General features: G+C 37.9%; 1 protein-coding gene across 3 annotated transcripts in view; it reads left to right on the top strand.

Annotated features, from left to right (window-relative positions):
* LRRC4C (leucine rich repeat containing 4C) overlaps positions 1 to 17,909 on the top strand; it is a 1,215,829-nt gene that overhangs the window by 724,313 nt on the left and 473,607 nt on the right. For all 3 annotated transcript variants that reach the window (XM_059140139.1, XM_059140132.1, XM_059140125.1), the window contains one exon: positions 5,825 to 5,961. The gene's annotated coding sequence lies outside the window, so the exon portion shown is untranslated. The remainder of the gene's footprint in view (positions 1 to 5,824; positions 5,962 to 17,909) is intronic.

Raw genomic sequence — 17,909 nt, 5'->3', positions numbered from 1 at the left:
CCCCGGGATCCTGACCTGAACTGAAGGCAGATGCTGAATGGATTGAACCACACAATTGTCCCCTCTTAACTCTGAAATATTTCATCATTTGGATGTAAGCCTTTGTTTACTGATTGACTAAGAGGCTCATTGAGACTGTGTAGCTCACATGCTGCCTGTGGGGGACTTGCTTCCAATATGGATGCTTCATTATTCCTTCCTTCAGCCAGATCAAAGTTAACAATAGAATGACACTATAATCCAGCAATTGTACTACTACTACTACTACTACTACTACTACTACTACTATTTTCCCAAAGAACACAGAAATACTAATTCAAAGGGGTACCTGCACCCTGATGTTTATAGTGGCACTATCTGTAATAGTTAAATTATGGAAACAGCATAAGTGTTCATCAACTGCATAAAGAGGTGAGATATCTATCTATCTATCTATCTAATAACTTGAACATAAAAGAGATTTACAGCCATTTACAAGGATGCTGCTGGAGTTAGAGTGCATTATGCCAAGTGAAATAAGTCAGAGAAAGGGAAATACCATATGATTTCACTCGTATGTGGAATTTAAGAAACAGAACTAATAAGCAGAGGGAGAAAAGAGAGAGAGAGGCAAACCAAGAAACAGACCCTTTACTGTAGAGAACAAACTGATGGTAACCAGCAGAGAGGTGGGGTGGGGGATGAGAGAGGTAGGGAGGTTTATGGACTTGTTAGCGACTTGTTAGGGACTTCTCCTTGTTATGATGAGCAATGGGGCTTGTACTGAAGTCTTGAATCACGACATTGTACACCTGTAAGTAATATTGGACTGTATGTTAACTAACTGGAATTTAAATACAAACTTAAATAAATACAAGGCATGGTAATGTGGATTCCTTTCTTTACTGCTCTGCGAGAATGCTCTAGTTTCTTTATATTTGGGATTTGGGGTTGGGTTGTATGTGACAAGGTGGGGGCAGCGTTGACAAATATGTCATCTGGTTGTTGCCTAATAGAGTATACCGGTAGGCATTTCAAAAATGTTGTGGATAACTGAAAAATAATAGCTAGCATTAATTTAGAATTTGTCATGTCAGAAGTAGTGTTTTTTGCTTTCTGTAGGTTATCTCACTTAATACTAAAACAAGCCTTTTAGTTAAATGCCACTATTATACCCTTTTACAGATAAGGAGATAAATCAGAGAGCAAGTATCTGAAGGCAATAAAGTCAGTGATTGACAGCCTGGATTTGACCTAAGGTCATATGACTTTATAATGAGTGCAGATTATTATAATGTTATTTTGCCTTCCTGAGAATGAATGGGTGAAAAAAATAGCCATGATTTTCCTTAAAGTCAAACTTATCTTGAAAACTTAGCTGGGATAGTTGGATGAGACTATGCTCCACTCATCTTACTGAATGCGTTTTTAGGCAGGTTGGACTTGAACATCTGCCTAGAGTACCACAATCATGTTTAAACTTGGATTTTGTTTCAAAATTTATTAGAAAATAGACTGTGGGAATGAATGAAAGATATACATTGGTATCATATTTTTTGAAATAAATGTATTAACACATTATTAAGTTATATGAATTGTGATTATTTATCATGCTTCTGATTGAAGGCACCAGCTACAATATTATCGTTATAAAAATAATAACTCAGCTCTTGATTGTATGTTTATGTCAAAAGCCCCATTGAGATTTGGAATGCTGATGACCCAAATTCAATAAAAGAAGGCTTTATTCATTTATATTCAGTAAAATAGTATTAGAAGATTATACATTCCCTCCTCCTTATGGTTAGCAATTTGGGTCTCATGATCCTCTATTAAATTTATTATTTGTTGGGATATAATTTGCAAAGATTCTGTGTTTAGCATTAGTGTCTCTGTTTCAGCTTTTATTATAAATTATGGGTTCACGCTCAGATGGTGAAAATATACACTTCTGGAAATAATCACAGTAAATGGGTACATACACAGCAACTGCCAAGTTTGAAAAGGGGCTGGTCCAATGGGCGGGAGATGATAGTGTTTATTGACACCAGGGCTTGAACTTTTGTGGAGTGTCGGTGTCAGGAATCAAGAGGTCATCACTGCATCCTTACTCTCCTTAACTCTTGCTCATGTGTTATATTCTACACGATGAACAGCAGCATGTGGCAAAATGCATGATTGGAGCCAGGAAATTTGGCCCCTGGTTAGAATGGATCCCTAAGACAGACCTAGTGCTGAATGGAAGAATAGTAAGAGTTCTCATTATTTGAGTCACATGTGAACAGTATGCTGTAGTCTTAAATGTGGATATTGTATTTTATTTTTTAATGTTTCTTTATTTAAGAGAAAGAGAGAGAGAGCAAGCAAGCAAGCAGGGAGGGGTAAAAGGAGAGAGAGGGAGGGAATGGTCAAGCAGACTCCACACCCAGCGCCCAGTGTGAGCTCATTCTTAGTACCCTGAGATTATAACCTGAACCGAAATCAAGAGTCAGCCAACTAACTGACTGGGCCACCCAGGCACCCCTAATTGCCGATATTTTAATTCTCATATCGAGTCTGGATGGTGGGCAGGGGTGAGGGTTAGATGCCATGAACTCTATGTTAAGGTTCCGAAGCCACATGTGCCCACTGTTGGGCATCAAAACCTTGCCCTTCTTAGTATATATGGAACCCATATAAGGAAGTTAGTATTTGTCTTGGTCTAGTGTCTACCGCAACTTTCTTTATTTTGATGAGGTAGTTTAGTTTTCTCAGGAAACATGAGCTCTTTTATTTAGGGATCTGGAAAGGCCACAGTGATAGAGACCTTCTGAGGAAATGTCAACTTACATCCTACTTCCATTTGGAAATTCTGACTTTAACATTGAATGTACCTTAACTGAACTCTTTGCCCTTAATCCAATTGTATTAACATCATAGGTATAATTGGTTACAAGGCTAATGAGAACCTCCTTATATCTCCTAGATAGAACATCACTCTCTTTGAAGATCTTACTCTGTATAGAACATGAGCGCTTCAACCATTTAGATACATTTATCCTAGGAAAGTTCAGCTTGGACCAATTGATAGACAACACGTTGAAATTGTAAATATGTGTAAATGGAAAAGAACATGGAGGCTGATGTAAGGCCCGGGTTTTTTTGTTTTATTTTTTAAGATCTTATTTATTTATTTATTTATTTGTCGGGGGGAGAGAGAGAGAGAGAGAGTGCACAAGCAGGCAGAAGCAGAGAGAGAAGCAGGCTCCCCACTGAGCAAGTATCCCGATGTGGGGTTCAATCCCAGGACTCTAGAATCATGACCTGAGCCGAAGGCAGCAGCTTAACTGACTGAGCCACTCAAGCGTCGCCGGTCTGGATATTAACACTTAGGACGAGCTGTGTAGCCTTGGTCATATCTTGTCACCTCACTGAAACATCAGCTTCTAAATGTTTAAAAATGATGCATTTATATATATGTATATAAAAAATATATGTTTATAAAAAATAAAAAATTAAAAAAAAAAATTAAAAATTAAAAATGATGCATTTCAGGCAGACCCTTTAAAATTATCTTGAGGATTATATGAGACGACGCATGGAAAATATTTTTATACTGTTTTCCTGGCAGCTCAGACGGAGCCAAACAGAGCTTGCTAAATGAAAACAAAAACAGGAATTTTTGAAATTCACAAAGGGGGGAGATTATGATTAATTAAAAAGTTAAGTTTCTTTAGAGTGTTTTCCCATCACTCCATTTTCAATACAGGCATCAATTCAACACTGCTCAACTCGCCAGCCTCTCTAGAGGGATCCTGTTTTCCTGGCAGAGGTTTGATAAATTTGGTGACCTAGTGATATGTGGATTATATTTTAACAAAGGGATCAGCAGCTCATCCAAGTACCTTTGACTCTAGAGGGAAATAACACTTTGAGGTGGAAACCTGCAATATACTTGGACATCTGCATAATGACTGAAATTAGCATAGGTTTACATAGTACACTACTCCATTAGAATTTTGATGACTTGGAAAGGAACAGAAGGTTGTAAATTTCCTAAGGGAAAGTCTCTGGGGGTGTGAAGTCTCGAAGCAAAAATCAGCCCCATGTCAGAAGCATGTTGTGAATGACTAGAAGGACAGAAAAATGATAAACGTGTGGCATTTTTTCCTTGCAGAAAGGGAACGGTTGCTGCTGGTATGATCTAGTACTTTGAGGGATGCTAGGAACCTCCCTCTGCTCTCCTTGTTGAGAGGGGATGTAGTATAAGGCTGTTTATTAGATACCTGTGATCGTAATTTCCTCCTCCTAGCAATGTTGTAGGGAGGGAGAGGAAGCAAGTAAGGAACAGGAAGAAGACAAAAATGGTACGGGAGGAAAGGGAGACTAGAGGAGGGGACAAAGGCTAGGAGCGTTGGGATGAGATGAGCAAAAAAGGAAGAAAAGCATGGAATCTTGCTTGGGATTGTGGTTTAGTGGTCATGGGGGTGTGACCCTAAAAGTTTTGGGACTGATGTGTGTGGCCCATTCTCTTAGGTGACTAGTCCCAGATAAGTGGAAAGATGCACAGAAGGGAGAAGCAGGAGATGTTGAGGCAGGACCTGCTCCTAGCTGGATCGAAGATTAAAGAGAATCACTCTGCTTCCCCAAACTCCGTTTTCCCAGCTATAAAATGAGGACACTGGGCTGTGTGATCTTGCTATCTCTTTCTATTCTAAAGTGATGGGATTTTTTTTTTAACATCACTATCATGGAGCCTCATTTTTCTTATCTGTAAAAATGGGAAGAATGCCTACCTCACAAGGTGACTTTGAGGATTTAAAGATAACAAGTGAGAGCCTTTTCCTATACAAATCTACTTGTTTCCTGAATTCAGTTATTAAGAGTTTATAGAATGAATTCAGATAGTGAAGGGGATAGCCCTGTTTGAATCTATTTGAGTTCACTGTTTCATATAGCAAGGGGTGAGTTTTGGATAGTGAGGGTTTATATGTTTTTAGTGCCTGGATATCTATGCAGACACCTTGCATATAGCCCGTACTCAATAAGGATTAATCCTGGTCTCCTTGACCTTGAGGATAAAGACAGCTGTGTTTAGCTTTGCACCCTTAGCTTATAGCACAGTATCTAATCGCCAGGAATGTCTGTCCGTGTTCTTGGCCCTCAGGCTCATGGGACCCTGCTGAGACTTGGGTCAGCTAAGCAAAACGTACTTAACAATAGGTATGCCCTATAGAGTTGGAGTAATGAGTGGTACGAGATTAGGAATACTGAAACTGATGTGCGAATGTAGGTGAAACGAGCTTCTTCCACAGGTGCAGAGAAGTTAGTTGAGTCTCTGCTAGACAGGGTAAAACTTTTGTGTTTATAGAAAAGAATTATTTTATCTATTTTATTTTATTATTGTTATTTATATAAAAGCTACTAGCCCAACGTCAGGCCCCTGGTAACTTCTTAAATATTGAATTCCTTGTCACCTTCTGAGGACATGCAATCACAAGCATATTTTAGTCAAATCTATTATACTGGGTCCTAATCAATAATTTTTTATTAAGATTTTGCCATTCATCTGGTGTACTTCTGCTAAGTGTAATTGTAGATACCAAGCCACATTAACACACAGTACAGTTTTTAAAAGAGAAAAATCTTTATTCCCATCACTTTCTTTTACAAATAATAAAAATGGTTAAAAAAAATAGTGTGAGTTATGGGTGTTAAAATATCTAAACTATCAACCTGTATTTATTCAGGTTATAAACTAACTTATAAACTATCAACCAGTATTTACTCAGCATTTTATATGCTAAATATATCCTTTAATTCTGTGTGTGTGTGTGTGTATGTGTGTCTGTGTATGCTTTTATAGGCGTTACTGGAAGAACAGAGATAACCCATGTGGAGTAATAGTATGGAAATATCCTGAAACTCCTTCAGAGTCTAAATAAACTGACTGTATTGGAGTTTCACAAGCAAGGAACCTGGTCCATGGGCAATTTGCTGCAGGTAAGTGAGAGGTATAATTTACTCTGTTAGAATCCCTCAAAGATTCATTGGCTATGGGGCTGTTAATTGCATTTCAGATGATTATAATGTTCATTTGGTACAGCTGACAGCTTCTCTTCCCTCCCAAACGTACACATGTGGATGCCAACATATGGCTAAATGTCTGGTCATTTCATCTTGCTCATTTGGGCTTCAGTCAGTTACAAAAGGAGGAAGCAGGAGGAAAAAAGTACCCACCCCATAAAACTTTTACTAGCTGTGATTTCTGTGGAGGGGCGGGAGTCAGACTCGCTGTTCATGGAGCAGATGTTCCTCCAAAGTGCCTGGGAGTTGAAAGAGTGGCAGATTGGGCTGCCCAGGATTCAGAATGAAACAAGCAGACAACTGGCGATGCCCCCCACCTTCTCTTTTGAAAAGGGGGGCAGCCATGAGGTCATTAATATGGAACAAAGTGTTTGGGAAAGGTAGCAGGCTTTTTATTCTTCCTTTGAAAACCCGGTGAGATTGGAATGCTGGATGTGGTCACAGCATGAAAATAGTTGCTGTTGGGCTGATGGGAAAGTTGAACTTGTCTAAATGAACCAGTGGGGAGGCATGAAAGTCCAAGTGACTCCTACAAGTGGCAGTTTGTGAGCTGGGGCGTGCGTTGTGGCATCTCCTTCTGCTTCCTGTCGGACCATCAATGGTCAAGGCGACGTGAGACTAGAAGTAAGAGCTGTCTAGCTCTGTTAAAGGGAAATAATAGGTTCATTCACCTGTGGTGTTTCACTGTGTTGAGGAGAAAAATAAAAAATCAAAGCCTGAATCTCTATCTTTGGCAAGAGAGATATTTGTACTTGCCATTTTAATTGGCAAATATTGACTCGAATCATTCATGCTGTTTTAAGGGGGAAAGAAGAAATGGTTGTAAGAACCTGAGATCACAGTTGAAGGTGGAATTGTTCATACATTTTCCTGTGAATATTTAGTCTTCGTAGGTTGCATATATAACAGCTATATGTCCTAAAGTCATAACTCAAGAGCTCCCTGGAACACAATTTTTCTTTCTTGCATCAACTCCATCACATTATGGAGACTAAGCCAATAGAAGACATGCTCTCTGTCTCTAAAGAGACCGCTCTGTTTTGAGAGTCATGTAAGAACACAGATATGGAGATGTTTTGTAGTGTGGAAAGTGCTTGCTAAACATGAGGAGGTAATGGTAAGAGTAAGTATTTTAGAGGAATGTGAACCAATAAAGAAAGGATTTGAGCTCTTTTTTGTTTTTAAGATTTTATTTATTTGTTTGAGAAAGAAATAGAGAGCAAGTGCATGAGCAAGGGGGGCAGAGGGACAAGCAATTGTGGAGTCTGTTGCAAGGCTTAATCCCAGGACCCTGAGATCACAACCTGAGCCGAAGTCAGATGCCTAACAGACTGAGCCATCCAGGTACCCTGTGAAGCTCTTTTCTTTTTTTCTTTTTTAAAGTGTATGTGATTGTCCCATTTCTTTGTCTTTAATCTTGGTCCTTCTATCTGTTCAGAAAGGGGGATGCTGTTTCCTTTATTTTTTTCTTTCTTTCTTTTTTAAGATTTTATTTATTTGACAGAGAGCGAGACAATGAAGGGAGAACATAAGCCGGGGGAGGGGCATGGAAGAGGGAGAAGCAGTTTTTTCACTGAGCAGGGAGCCCGATCCTGGGGTCCATCCAAGGACTCTGGAATTATGACCTGAGCAGAAAGCAGACTCTTAACAACTGAGCCACCCAGGCACCCCTGGGATGCTATTTTAGTTAATATCGTTTGTTTATGGGGAAGAAAGACCTGTGTAAGTGAAAAGAGAATTATCTGGTAACATACATGGGCCAGAACTGAATCATAACTTGAAAACAAGGTGGGGAAAAGGCAGCGCTAGAATGTTCTCCTATTTTTGTTCTGTTCTCAAAAACAGAACACTTATCTCTCTGCAGCTCTACTTCTCCCTGAACTCCTATCCACCTCCTGCTTTTGATTGTTTTTCCTGGCACCGTGTTTGCCTATCTCATAATTTTGCCTTGCATGTAGTCTCTCATTGCCTTTCTCACTACTTTCCCTTTATTTGGCTTCAAACCCTGCCACGGATAGCCTACATCTGTTAGGCTGCACTCGGGAAACAGAAACTGTACCAGTTATTTTAACAGACACATTTTTTTTTTAATTTTTTCAATTTATTTATTTTCAGAAAAACAGTATTCATTATTTTTTCACCACACCCAGTGCTACATGCAATCCATGCCCTCTATAATATCCACCACCTGGTTCCCCCAATCTCCCACACCCCCGCCACTTCAAACCCCTCAGATTGTTTTTCAGAGTCCATAGTCTCTCATTGTTCATCTCCCCTTCCAATTTACCCCAACTCCCTTCTCCTCTCCATCTCCCCATGTCCTCCACACTATTTGTTATGCTCCACAAATAAGTGAAACCATATGATAGTTGACTCTCTCTGCTTGACTTATTTCACTCAGCATAATCTCTTCCAGTCCCATCCATGTTGCTACAAAAGTTGGGTATTCATCCTTTCTGATGGAGGCATAATACTCCGTAGTGTGTATGGACCACATCTTCCTTATCCATTCATCCGTTGAAGGGCATCTTGGTTCTTTCCATAGTTTGGCGACCATGGCCATTGCTGCTCTAAACATTGGGGTACAGATGGCCCTTCTTTTCATGACATCTGTATCTTTGGGGTAAATACCCAGGAGTGCAATTGCAGGGTCATAGGGAAGTTCCACACATTTTAAGAAATATTAACCCAATACTGGAGAACTGGAAAGGCAAAAGGTGGCATTGAGGAATGACAGAAGTAGTCACTTCTATATTTGTTGCCCTGGTTTCAGGGACAGCAGGCAAGAGTTTGGGATGATTAGAAGTTGGAATACTGAAGAATGGATTTTGTACAGCTGGACTTCAGGAGTCTTGGGTGGCGGTGTTGCTTTAGAAGTTTAGGGGGTGGGGAGGACTCACATTGCTGAGATTTGTGTCTCTAACAAGGATTGTACCAGCTGGCTGTTGCTAGTGCCCCAGGAGCTCAGATTGGGGACCATATGCAGCTGGGACTCCAGAATATTGCGAGGGATCACTTCCAGCAAATACTGTAGCCTGAGAAACTAGAAGGGAGCCCACAGATGGGACCAGGTGGCAAAGGGGATATACTCTGTGGTGACCCAAGCCCCACCTCTCAAAACAAAATAGAGGAAGATGCATTTGATTGAAACGTAGTCATTTAATAATGACCACAATAAAAAAAAAAAAAATTGGCGCAGGGCTATGCTGGACAGGTTTCCTTAAAATCAACTAAGGGCAGTTCTGTGATTACCATATAGTCCAGAGGCAAAATATGTGGATGTGATGTTATTGATGATTGAATTTTTAATGGTTTCATTGTGAAACAGCGTACATTAATGTGTAATTTTAAGAAATGACATTGGAGGTATTCCATGTGCCTTGTTCCACTTTCCCTCTAGTGATAATTATCTTACAAAATTATAGGACAACAACTAGGATATCAAATTAGTACAGTCACAAGACAGAGCATTTCTATCATCACAAGGGGCCTTTCTCTTGTCCTTTTATAGCCACACCCACTTCATCCCCATCCCCCAATATTTGTCCTAAGCAACTTGCAACTACTGATCTTTCGGTTTCTATCATTTACTCATTACAAGAATGTTGTATAAATGGAATCATTTGGAATTGGCTTTTTTTTTTTTTTTAAGATTTTATTTATTTGTTTGACACAGAGGGAGAGAAATCACAAGTAGGCAGAGAGGCAGGCAGAGAGAGAGCGGGAAGCAGGCTCTCCGCTGAGTAGAGAGCCCGATGCAGGACTCAATCTCAGGACCCTGGGATCATGACCTGAGCCGAAGGCAGAGGTTTAACCCACTGAGCCACCCAGGCGCCCCTGGAATTGGCTTTTTTTAAGCAATGTAATTCTCAGGAGGTTTACCTAAGTTATTGTACGTAGTAATTCATTTTTTTTTAACTAAGTACTATTTCTGGGAAGGATATACAATAGTGTGTTTATGCAGTTGTTTCCAGTTTGGAGCTGTTATAAATACATTTGCTACAAAAATGAATGTACAGATTTTTGTGTGAAGATAAGATTTCATTTCGTTTCCCAAAAGTGAACTGCTTGATTATGTGACAGTTGCATATTTAGAATTTTTTTCCCTAGCTCTATTGTAATATAACTGACTTACAACATTGTATAAGTTTAAGGTTTACAAACGGATGATTTGAGACAAGTGTATACTATGAACTGTTTACTTCTATAAGGTTAGTTAACAACATGCTATGTTTGAAATAATTGCCATTTTGTGGTAGTGGTGGTGAGAACATTTTAGATCTATTCTCTCAGCTATGCAAAACAGTATCATTAACTATAGTCATCCAGTTGTACCTGAGCTCTCCAAACCTTATTCATCTTGTAACAAAGTTTATACGTTTGGAGCAATGCCTCCTTATAACTTCCCACAACCCTTGGTAATAATCAATCTCCTATTTGTTTTATGAGTTCAGTGTTTTTCGATCATACAGTATTTGTCTTTCTCTATCTGACTTATTTTACTTAGCATAATGCCGTCAAGGTCTACCCATTTTATCACAAATAGCAGAATTTTTTATGACTAATATTTCATATATATGTATCTATATAGTTATATATGTTACTTATATATAATATGAAAAAAATTATAACATTTTCTTTATCCATTTATTGATTGACCCTTAAGTTGTTATCATGTCTTTGTTATTGTGACTAATGCTGCATTGAAGATGGGAGTGCAGACATTCAAGATACTTTCATTTTCTTTAGATAATATATCCAGAGGTGGAATTACTGGATCATATGGTAGTTCTGTTTTTAATTTTTTGGGGGCATCTGTATACTGCTTTCTACAGTGGCTGCACCAATTTATACTCCCATCATTGGTCCCCCAGGGTTTCCCTTTTCTCCTTATCCTTGCCAACACTTTTAGCTATACATTTTTTGTTTGTTTCTTTGTTTTTTCAGGTTTTTTTTCTACCTTAAATCTGGGATATATGAGGCAAAAGGAAAACCCAAGACCTCTCACCACTGTGTCCTCACTTGGATCTAAGTTTCAGAGATTGTCTGTCTCTTGATCTCCACCTTTCAAGGTCTTACGTTTTTCTTTCTTTTCTTCTTCTTTTATATAATGTCCAGAGTTTTCGGTGTACTCGATGGGGTGAATAGGAAAAGGAAAATCTACTCTACATCCTGAAAGTGGTAGTCCCTTGGAAGCATTTTTGAAGATACTGCGATGGATCTATTTACATGACTAAATTTTAAAATATAATCAAGGCAGAACAAGCAAACAAGAAAACAAAACAAAAATCCAACTTTTCGCCAAATCCATTCCCCTGTATTTGGGCAGGAATACCTGCAAAAACCATCTTACAGAGATGATGGCTTCACATAGTAGGGACTTAAGGATAATTATGGAATGAAGGAATATTTGCTAAATGAATTAAATTAACAACTTTTCTCTTACCTGTTAGAGAATATGCTAGACACTAAGTAGGATAGGTAGGTCCCATACTACATACATGTCATATCATTGAGACCTAACTATCAAGTTATATAAAAACCATCCCCAGTGCTAAAATAGAAAGACTAACATAACTACACTATGTGTTCAGAAGTTGTCTTTCATCTCCTTAGAGTAAGGCAGTGTCTTGTTCATCTTTGCTGCTAGTGCCTGATGCTACACATTACTCATCATACATGACTTGCCCTAGAAATTTAGCAGAGGGAGGGAGCATGCTTTGAGATGCTGGAAGTAATCTGTCTCATATTCTCAATATGCAGTAACCTCTGCAGAAAAGGAGTTATGTAGCATTTCTAGATAATGTAGTCCCACATTTCACATTTCTTTAGCCAGTCAGGGAATTCTTTTTTTTTTTTTTTTTTTTTTTTTTTTTTTTTTTTTAATTTTTTATTTTTTATAAACATATATTTTTTATATACATATATTTTTATCCCCAGGTCTGTGAATCACCAGGTTTACACACTTCACAGCACTCACCAAATCACATACCCTCCCCAATGTCCATAATCCCACCCCCTTCTCCCCAACCCCCTCCCCCCGGCAACCCTCAGTTTGTTTTGTGAGATTAAGAGTCACTTATGGTTTGTCTCCCTCCCAATCCCATCTTGTTTCATTTATTCTTCTACCCACTTAAGCCTCCATGTTGCATCACCACTTCCTCATATCAGGGAGATCATATGATAGTTGTCTTTCTCTGCTTGACTTATTTCGCTAAGCATGATACGCTCTCAGGGAATTCTTAATGTCAATCCTCGTCCTATGAATGAGCCCAGGTGCTTATTGTTGTAGCCTTGGTGGAAGCAGAAGAAAGATAAGCACCTTTCTTCACACATACACTTTAAAATATTTAAGATAAGGTACCCCTCTATTTGTATTTTATGATACATGCTTTGAGCCCAAATAGCAACTGTGGTAACCTTGTGTTTTGCAATAGATGTAGACCGGTGGTCTCTGAGTCAAGTGTCAATGCCACCCATCCCATTATACATAAGAAAAAAATAACTACAAAGAATAATAAAAAATAGCAACATGTGATACCAAAATGATTTAACATCGTTGCCCTTTAAGATAGGCATGAATTCTGTCCTTAAACATATAGCCCAAGGAGGTGCTCTGAATTTCATGGATTGGTTATAAAAAGTCTTTCAGGGTAGGTATCACATAGACAATGGCTTTCCAGTTTCCTAAGGAAAGGACTTTATCCACAAATACAAAAAAGAACCTTGACAGAAAGCGTGAAGTACCACCAGCAAATAGTTTAGCACTTTGCTCTTGGACTAGTGGACACTAGAGGCTTAGAGAAAGTGCAAGAACTCTGATGCTTTAAGAATCTTGATGGACCAGAAACAGACCATGCTTCATGCAAAGCAAAGGGCTTGCTGCAAAAGCTGAGGAGTTTACTGATTGACTACAGTTGAAAAGCGAACTTTGCAACCTACATCATAAAACACTTACTTAGAGGACATCAGCTTTGATTTTGTGTATTGATAAAGCAGGAGTGTACTTAGGGGGTTTTCTAAATAATGAATATTTACAGAATCCATTTTTTTAAAAAGCATCCTGGTTTTTGTTTGGTTGTTTTCATCTTAAAAAGCTTGCTCTTGGGGTGAAAAGCTTCCCATGAGTGCCTACTGCTATAAAATAAATAGGAAGAGTGTAATATGAAGTATGGTGAGTTCTACTTTATACAGTTTTCAGTAAGGACTAAGCCTATTAAAATAAAGAGATTATATTTATATTTGGTATTCTTATTTCATGGAAATGAAACTTTGATTTCCTCTTCACTTTACTATCTCCTCTATACAGAAAATTAGACTGAGAACAAGAATTTGGAAATTTATGGCAGAATTTTATCTGTCCTTTAAACTTCGTAGCTTCCACTAATTGAAATGATCGGAATACTATACAGTACTCAGCCTGGAAGATAATCCATATTAACAGAAAACTACCCTATTCTGTGTTTTTTTTTTTTAATTTTTTATTTTTTATAAACATATATTTTTATCCCCAGGGGTACAGGTCTGTGAATCACCAGGTTTACACACTTCACAGCACTCACCAAAGCATATACCCTCCCCAATGTCCATAATCCCACCCCCTTTATTCTGTGGGTTTTAATATTTACAAAGATTATTAGGTTTTAAAACTTTGTCATGCCTGGAGTAATTATTTCCTTTTAAATATGGTTTTATTATATTCAGAATTAAAATGTTATTTAAAATATATCTTGGTATTATTAAAAACAAAACTACTTTTATTCTTAGAAACTTTCAAACAAAGTAATGAAATATTAATCACTTTGTTAAGGAAGAAAGATTCTGTGATAGAACCTATTTAAATGTTGTAGTTTTTTCTTCTTCTTTCTTTAAGACCACAAAAGTAAAGATTTGGCTCATCTCTGTCTCTCTAGATCTTTAGAAGCTTCACGCCTTGAAGAAATATATTACATCTTTTTTTTAAAGGACTTATTATAACCAAGGCAGTAGTTTATGGGAAAAGACAAATCTAAAAAGTCCTATTTCAAAATCTTGCTTCCCAAACTAGAGTAAAACAAGAGAGGATAGGATTGAAAGGAATTTGACTTGTAAGAAATGGCAGGAAGCTGAGAGCCCATAAGCAATTTTTTAATAAAATATTAATTTTTATTTTCAAAGTTAAGGTCAAAATATAAAAGCTAATAAAAGAAATTAAAGACATCAAAAAGTATGAGTAAAAGAGTGGCAGGCACCTTTTATTGCCATCCTCCTAAATATGATTTGCAGAAAAATTTGCAGTTTTCCTGCAGTTTTTTACATGCTAAATCATGTAAGACAAGACTTAGCCATTTATTCTGAGCCACATGACCTAGTTGAAAGCTGAGAGGTGATAGATAGGTAGACAATGCAGAGAACACAATCAGAGAGATTGCATCTTCTTGCCACATTCCAGCTTATCAAACATAATTTCAGAAGTTTCCAGGTATATGTGAAACACCTTTTGAAGGAAGAATTGGTCCATGTCTCTGAAGTCTCCTATCCTGTCTGTCCCACTAGGTGAAATGATCACATTATTGGCAGGGCCTTGATTTTCTCAGGTTTTTTCTTCCCCCAATGACAAATAGGCTTAATAACATGAGAATCCCCTATGCTTGATTATTACATTTTACATCTTTAAAGCTCCATATTCATGTTGCAAACACAATGAAATATCTCTGCAGTAAAGTAAAATGCTTCACAGCGCACATTGACTGTTCAAGAAACCAAACCATAAACCAGAAATTTCAAGGCAGTAAAACAATTTTTGAGGCAACCATTCCATTCAACTGAATGGTATGCATCTATTTCAGAGAGCAGCTCCTAAATTCAATGCCTTGCACAGAGAAGGTACAGCAATAACAAATTTTTGAATGAATGGTTGTTTATTTCATACATTTGGAAATAACAAGGTAGAATCAATAGTGTGCTGGAAAACCAGCTCTCTGAAGAAAAACAATAACAAACAAACAAACAAACAAAAAAAACACAAAAGCTCTGGTTTTTGATGTTTTCCCGTTTCTGTGGTGTAAATACTCCCTCTATGGCCTGTTTCCAAGAACCAATGTGATGTCACTGAACACAGAGGAGGAAAGAGATATTCTGCACAGAATATTCTCTTGCAAACTGGTACAAACTAGCTCCAGGATTCTGCTGGTAAGTTACTTGGCTTGTTTTCATGTGATTTGGCAAAAGAAAATCATAGCACCAGATTTCCTTTGGTTAATTAGCTGACATGGTATTGACAAAAACTGGAGGATTCCTTTTTTTTTTTTTTTTCTTTCATTTTCTTTTCTTTTCTGTTTTTTTTTTTTTTTTTTCTCGGTAATGATAACAAAGTGTTACTTTTTTTCTAGTGGGTTACCTGCAGGAAGTAGGTTGTAAGAATGCCTCCCCAGGAGTGTGTGTGCTTTTGATAGCAAATAAAAACCAGTGAAGTCCTTGTGAATTTTCCTGAAGTTGAAAAAGAAATCTCTTTAACAAGGGCCACCTACTTTGGGCCTGTGAGCTGTTCAGCAGGCCTTGAAGATCCTTATTCTTAGCCACTACAAGCTCAGCAACTGGATATGAAAGCCCTAGGCACAGCACTCTTTTAGCAACATGGTATATTAAGTCTTAAAATTTATAAAATCCTTCCAATCCCCAGGATGCCCAACTACTTTTGAACTCAAGAAATTTAGTACATGGATGTATTATAAAAAATCTTGAAGATAGTTTAACTACAGTTGAAACAATCACTCATTATAGAACTTCTATGGACTAAACCCTGTGCTGCCCATTTTTACACACACACACACACACACACACACACACACTTGTATTTATATAAAATTTATATATTAAACATAAAAATAATAAATATAAATGCATATATTTTTACTTAATTCATGTGCCTTTACACTTTGTGGTAAAAACAGAAATTCTTCCACTTTATGAAGAGTGAAAATGGCATCCCACAGGTTATTAAAAATAATATTTTAATAACAATGACAGTCATCATCTGTTTCATATCTACTATGTCGTAGGCATTTCATATTTACCATTTTAATCAGTATTCTTCATGCTATTTATGCTCTATAGATGAGGTAAATGAAGCTGATACTGAGAAAAAGTTATGCATGAGATCAAGGGGTATTAAGTTAGGAAGAGTTGAATCATCACAAGTCCATATTTCTCTAAATCCATTGTTTGCCTTGTATTAATTCAGTCATCCCACATGTGTTTATTGAGTACCCACTGTGATTCAGGCACTGTTCTTGGCTTTGGGGATACAATAAAAAGCAAACACAAATTCCAGCTCTTCTTTATCCACATTTTAGTCAGCATAGACAGTCAACAAAGAAAGAAGTATAATAAAAATACTATCAAACGAATATTATGCCAGATGGTGGTAGGCTCTATAGAAAACTATAAAGGAGGGAAGGAACAAATTATACTGGTGTGGGAGTGCCTTGCCATTTTAAATGGAGAATCAAGGGAAGGCATCACAAAGGAAGTAAGCAAAACCCAAAGGAGGTGAGAGACTGAAGCATGCAGATATCTGGGAGCACAGATGCTCAGGTGGAGGAAATGAGGGGAGAGGCCAGGAAGTGAGAGCATGCTTAGTGCATTTGGGGAACACCAAAAGCTACAGAACAGTGAAGCAGAGCAAGGGAGGGAGAAGGGATGGAACTGGGGTACTGCAAGTGGGGTATGTGGGTTAGGATGCTAGATTCCTCTGGCTTCTGTGGGGAGTATAGACTGAATAGTGAGGAGTGGAGTGAGTGAGTGAGGAGAGAAGAAGAAAGAACAATTAGTAGGCTGTTGCAAAATTCATGCGAAAGATGATCGTTTCTTACAGCATGACGATAGAGGCACACGTGGTAAGAATTGGTTGGATTCTGAGTATGGCTGGAGTATATATAATTTTTGAGATGCTTCAAGGTAGGATGGGAAAGAGCAAAAGTAAGCATAATGCTAAAGTTTTTGTATGGGATAAATGGAAGTTTCAGTTTTCATTTATTGAAAATGGGCAGGGCCTTGGAAAGGGAGATTTGGGGTAGAAGATGAGCTTGTCTAAAATATGGTAAGTTTAAAATGGAGGGGAATGCAAGAATAAAATAATATCTAACTTCAAAGTATAATTATAAGTTTTATTAAGTTAATGTATATGAGAAGACTATAAATGTTGGTTAGCTCTTTTTTCTTCATCCTAGTCTCAGTAGGGTGGTATAATTGTGTCAAGACTAAGATTTAGAGAGTAGCTATAATAGAATCAGTAGACCATGGGTAACTTATTTCATATACAGAGGAACAGGGTTTTTTTGTTTTTGTTTTTGTTGTTTTGTTTTGTTTGTTTTTGTTTTGTTTTGTTTTTACTTTGGCTTAAAATCTCAGAACAGGCTGGTGTGTGCTTGCGGATACAGAGTTTCTCAGGCTAGAAGGAAGACTCAAGACAGAAGAAGATAGCATGGGGTTGGCCCTGTTGAAGTCATTTCCAAACATCTGGAGTTGTTAAGAAATTAAATGGAAGAATCTGGCAGCCTGCAGGAGAAAATAACACCAGGTATGAGCTATGCTGCTCTGGGTCAGCAGCTAACATCAGGTGCAGAGTTAAGGAAGTTCTACCTCAGACACAGTGTGACGTTGTCACCTGAAGATAGAAGAGGGTCATAAGAAGAAGATGGTGTGTCAGAGCAACATTCTCAGTGTGCTCACTGCCAGATGGAAGTTGTTATACAACCTCTTGACCAAGATGAGAGTGAGTGGACATTTCCTAAGGCAAGACTTCCAAGAGGTTCTTAGAAACACCATTGGGCATCTTCATGAAATATGTGAATTTTTGATTCAGAGAAAATTAGAAAGTATCT

The sequence above is a fragment of the Mustela lutreola genome, chromosome 1 (genome assembly GCF_030435805.1).
Source record: "Mustela lutreola isolate mMusLut2 chromosome 1, mMusLut2.pri, whole genome shotgun sequence".
Classification (NCBI taxonomy): Eukaryota; Metazoa; Chordata; class Mammalia; order Carnivora; family Mustelidae; genus Mustela; species Mustela lutreola.
Note: the sequence above shows the minus strand (reverse complement) of the source record. Positions and strands in the feature narration are given on the sequence as shown.